This window comes from Larus michahellis, chromosome 3 (genome assembly GCF_964199755.1).
Source record: "Larus michahellis chromosome 3, bLarMic1.1, whole genome shotgun sequence".
In the NCBI taxonomy this organism is placed as follows: domain Eukaryota; kingdom Metazoa; phylum Chordata; class Aves; order Charadriiformes; family Laridae; genus Larus; species Larus michahellis.
The window spans coordinates 68,415,534-68,421,309 of NC_133898.1; positions in this window are offsets into that span (position 1 = coordinate 68,415,534).

Below are 5,776 nucleotides of genomic sequence, written 5' to 3' on the forward strand. Positions count from 1 at the left end.
CTGCCTCAGTGTTTGTCCTGCCTTACAGATGTTAACGCTACACTGTGTGCAGCTGCTGTAAAGCAGACAAACTCCTGCATCCAAAAAGCTACACTGCATGAGAAGGCTGGTTTCTGCAGATCTCCCAGAGTCTACAAAATGTTATTTAAAAGGCTGGACAGGAGCCACATACAAACACCTTCCTTTTGCTTGAAGAAAATGATGACCGAAACTCATTTTGTGGAGAACAAACAGAGTTTAATTCCTGGAGCAGCCACCAAAGCCTTCATGAGGCTAGAAAAGCTCTGGGATAATGGAAAAAGCAACCTCAGTTTTTGTATAGCAGTTTTCCACATGAAAGGTAGGCACCACCTTGTCTGCATGTGTTCAAGCCGCAGCTGCCAATGGGAGAGGAGGACCAAAAAAAAAAAAAAAAAAAAAGGGAGCACGCGAACAGGTTTTTCCAGTTTTTCCTGAAGCACAGACCAGAACAAAGGTCCTGCTGGGCAAACAGCTCATAACTCAGTCAACTGAGACTTTGCAAAACTAAAAAAAAAATACAGTGGAATTTAGAATTATATTTTCTTCCTGTCAGGCAAATCCTGCAGAGTGGCCTGGATGAGCTAGCAATGGGAAGATGCAAAAGTCATGTGCAGTTTTCATGCAGAAAAAGGTAGCAAAAGTCAAAAACAGCTGTTCTTTTGCTCCATCCTTTTGCTTAATTCACCAATCGGGTGCATGTGCTCACCCTTGGTTGAACAGCTTTACAAATGAACTTGGTCTAATTAATGTAGCATGAAGTGACATTTGTAATATTCTTGAGGTTTCCAGTAAAATCTGGTTTGATTCAAGATCACCTTCATTAGGAAACCAGTAGGAACTGGTGTGCTGAGTGTTGATCACTTTTATTAACTTCTCTTTATCCATGGATTTGATGGATTTATTCTAACCGTTGCATTTGATACATTTATTGGTAAGTTTTAGCCTCACTGTCCTTTAATAGATCTGAAGTTCCTAAATAAATCATGCTTGAAAATCAACCCTTTCCTCTGCGTCCATCTCCAAACACCGATGAACAGGCTCACACAAATCTCACTGGTCTGTCCAGCTACTGCGATTTCTTCTCTTACTTACATATGATGTAATTTTCCTAAATACAAATACCACGTGGCACAGATAAACCCACCTACACCCATAAACCAAAAGGTATGAGACCTCTATTACACAAAGCAATCCATTACCAAAAACCAAGACTCTGATTTTTCTGGCTACTTGCTTGACCAGCTCTGCAAGCCCAATGAGTTTTGATCTCTGTCTGGCTTCTTAATACTGCCAAAAGTGAGGCTAATATGCCTGTTTTCTCACCCTGTCTTCTGGATCCTTTCAGCAGGGATCTTCTAAAGCACAGGGAACCCATGTGATCATCAGGTTCTGCTTCTGCCATCTGTTGTGGTTTAGGCTGGGATGACCACTTGCTCTTCGCCTTTTGCTCGTGATCTTCCACCCTTCAGCTTCCATCCTAAAAGCAGTGGGGTGACAGATCCCCGGGAACTCATCGCATGTGCTTTCTGTCTCTTGCTCTGTCCTGTCTATAGAAGGTAATTTGAACTGTACTGCACTGAGATGAGAAAAAACAGGGATGTTTCAATGAGACACTTGTTAGTAATGACTGCATTTCTGTAACATGTTCTTATTAAGCATTTCAAAATGTATTACAAACATTAAAACAGCTTTGCTATGTATCTATAAAGAAGATATTCCCAAAATGGTTTAAAAAACAAGTTTCAAAGGTGCTGAGCTCTTGTAACTCTATTTGAAATAAACGGGAGTTCAAAGAAATGCACCAGACCTGATAATTAGGCTACAATTTGCCTAAAGGCATAAAACTCAGGTGTCCCAATACCTAGTTTGTTGAATCAGTCAGGGAATTGTTCTTGCATTTGAAACCACTTGAAAGTCAGTGTTTGTGGGTCTTCAAACCTCCTCTGAATTCGCAATAGCTGCTGTAATGGTAAAAGTTGCAACCGTAAACCAAGTATTTTTTATTAGTTTCATGACCTAGATATGTTTCCTTATCTGACTGAACGACGTCAGCTCAAGACCGCAGAAGTAGAAAGCAAAAAAATTAGTAGTACCATAATAGCGTTAAACCATTTTGCTTTTATTCTTCTAAAGAACATGTTCCAAATAGTAGGAGCCCTGCAACCTGATTTTTTTTCCTAAGGAAAAAAATCAGTTCCTTTGTAAAATGTTAAAACAAGCCTCTCCAAACCATTTCCATTCAGTCGCACGCAAAGGAGACTTCCAAGTAGTAACCTTACTGTGTGGAATATTTGGAATTCTGTATAAAATGCATTTGGAAGTTTAAATCTATTTGCCAAGTAAGAGATGAATGCAGTAGCTACATGGCACTTTCAACAGAGAGCTTCCACTGGTCCAGCATTTTATCTGCTGTGTAATTTCTCTGCAAAGGACAGAAAATAATGCTTTTGGGTACAGTCCCTTAAGCATCCAACACTTGCATCAGGTTTGTTTTGTTTTGAATCAAGAACAGAAAATCTAAAAATACACTTATTTATCACTAAATTCATCCACCAGTTCACTCATGCAGCATGCCACTGCTTGGACCACTTCATGTAATAGAAATTCCTTTATCTAGTTCGCAATGGTGCATAACTTCTGATGGCTCAGAAGTTGACTGGCACTGGAGAGATGTACACAAATACTCTTTATACTCCTCTTCCACGCATTACCTATGGCCTCTTCATTCTAACAGGCCCCAAAACCCCTCAGGCTATGACACAAATATGGGAAAAAAATGGGTCAACAGCTTTATTTGATCTATGGTAGCAAATGCTTTCCTTTTAAAGGGAGAAAATGATAGCTCCAGGTTCTGGATTTTAGAAATATTGTTATCACTGTGATTTTAACCAGTGGAAAAAGGATTTTTGGGGAGTATAGGAGAGAGGCAGGGATTGAGAATGTATGGAGTCTTATTTGACTTGTGTGCCAGTCAAATAAGACAACAGATATTTAAAGGAATGCCTAAAAAGCTGTAAATGGAAAGAATATACTTATATTACTCAAGAATCCAAAACTTTAAAAAACTGAACTAATTAAATCTGCATTTTATGAATTTGCCCCATGTAATTTTTTTTTGCAACCTTTGTCTTATATGTTTCTTTCACTCTCTTCTCTTCCCATTCTGTTCAGGGGTGAGGAAAACACTGTACAGTTCAGAAAGCTACAAGGTGATGGCTGTGCATTACTGCTTGGTCAGCAACAGATTTGATTCAAAAGGCGATAGCTCCCTTAATGCCCAGCAGGTCTTTATTGTCCCCATACCTGCAGTTAAGGCCTCCTCGCTTGTATTAATTCAGTGCGAATGCTCTTTAAATGGGATCTATGTAATTTTGTGGCTTCAAAATAACAAGAAAAACCAATCAACAAACCAAATGTGTTAAGTTTTTAAACTGGATCTGCCACTGACAGAATAGAAACATAAAATCATGAATTAGAAAAAAATGGTTGAGGAAGCAAAACAGGTCTAAACCCAATGTCTGATGTGTGTATCTTTTATGTATAATAAATACATATATATATATCTTCTAAGTGTGTGTGTGTGTACCATTAAGATTTCAGGAAGAATTCAGGCTGAACAGAAACAGAGCACAGTCATTTAAGCAGGGAGAAAGCCAGATGTGAGGACTTGCTAGATCCAGATTTGTGAAAAACTGCCAGGGCTTATTTCATTGCATAGTTAGGCAGAGCTTTGCATTCATTGCAATTTCTGTAGAGTTTAAGGGAAGTTGCTCTCACTGCATCACATTCCTTGGCTGAGGTATTTGCTCATCCTTGCTCAGAGGGAGAGTGCCATCTACTGAAGCATCCCCTTTGCACAGCTCCCTTGAGCCTTGTTCCACTCATAGATTGACAAAATTCACCCAAGGGGGCTGTAAAACAAAGCAAGGTTTTAACAGGAGGAGAAGCTGCTTTAGGTGCGAATTTCTATCGTAAAGTAACAGCTGCGTGTAAAGGACCAGGACAAAGATGGCAGGTAGCACCACTGACTTGTGCAAGCCTATGCTCCAGTTTTATGAAGAGAATAAAAACACTCACTTTGTGTTTCTTCATTCCTAACAAATCTTTGGAATTGAGGTTACGTTATTGTTTTGTAACAGTCAAGAGCAGCATTCCCTGATGGGACAATCCGACTTCACTGCTGACTATGAACCAGGGACTTTCCTACTCACTTCCCCTTTCTATGTTAGTGCTCAGAAGATGTAAAAGTAGTTGGCTGACTCACTGAATAGTGAGGACATCTGCTAACAATCAGCAAGAGTTTGGCTTGGGCCAGTGATGACACTGCTGCTTTGTCTACGTGTAATTTCCCATTACCTTGAACCTCATATTTTATCGGAAATTTTCTGGACTGTTGCTGTATTTGGATAAAGCAGCACCTTGTGTCATGCCCAGAGCTACTATCTCCTATGATAATAATAAACACATAAATAAAAAAAGTTTTGGCCAAAAAAAATTGTAGCAAAAGGTAGTGCCTCTAAAACATCAAAGGTAGTTCAGAGGTGCCTACATACCTTAGAATTTTGAACAAACTGTATCTAAAAGGAAACATCTGAACTTTTGCGATACAAATTACCACCCAAAGGCAGGGCATCAAGTATTTGAAAAGTATACCAGCTTGCAGGACAGCGGTGAAGGGAGATCTGACAGGTTGTGTTTCATAGACAATACCCTTAGAAAACCACTGGTACGATGTGTTTCAAGGCACAGGCGCATGTCCTGATGTTTTTGCTAACAAGGGGCTGCACTGAAGCGTCACACTGCCTATAGCTCAAACGTCAAATTCTCGATAAAATGAGGTGTGAACAAAACTCGAAGCAACTTGCACTATTTGCCATTAGGCAAATATATTTGAAATAACAAAAATATATTTGCAAGAAGTTTCACGTGATAGGTTTGGGGGTTTTTTTGCTTTTTCTTCTGGGCCCGTAATATGTTGCCTTAAATACAATGGAGAACTGAAAGAGTAGAAGTGACCACCCTTTCTGTCCCAATACGATACACCTGACATATCTCAGAAAATAAAGGAGAGCTCTCCATCACTGAAGGGAAATGACACGAGCATTGCACAGGTCTTCAGAACCGTTAAGAACTATGTGTGTGTGTGCAGCCAAATCCCAACAATCCTGGAAACCTTACTGGCCCTAGCAAACTGGCTTCCTCCCACAAGTGCGTTGTGAAGCAACCTCCACATTAATAGTGTTTTAGTGTTGGTTACAGCAAAAACTGTAGCATGAGCTGCACTTTAAGCTGCAGGTTAGTTACCCCTGCATAAAGGAAAAAGCTTAAAAGGTGGAGAGATGGAATTGTGTGTCTCTCAACGCCAGGCTGATCATCAGTTAACCACAACTGGTCAAAACTAACAACTTTCAGTGTATATGTTTCAGCACCAGCCACTCATTGGTTGCTGCCTCCACAGAGGACCATGCTTAAAGAACTTACTAGCCAAAAGAAATAGATCTAAGAAGTACATTACTGTCTCTATGCAGCAAACAGCAAATCAGCATCTGGGGATTATGTCTGTTTCCCATTTTCCATGCCTTTTTCCTCCATCAGTTGATTTTGTCAGCCTCCCAGTCATTGTCCCCTGAATTTAAAAACTGTTAAAATTGTGCTTCTTTTCTTGCCTTTTTTTTTTTATTTATAGGACTTTTTTTCTTGCCTCAGAAATAACATGCATTAGCCTTTTAAAAAATTAGCTGCGTAAGATTTGAGT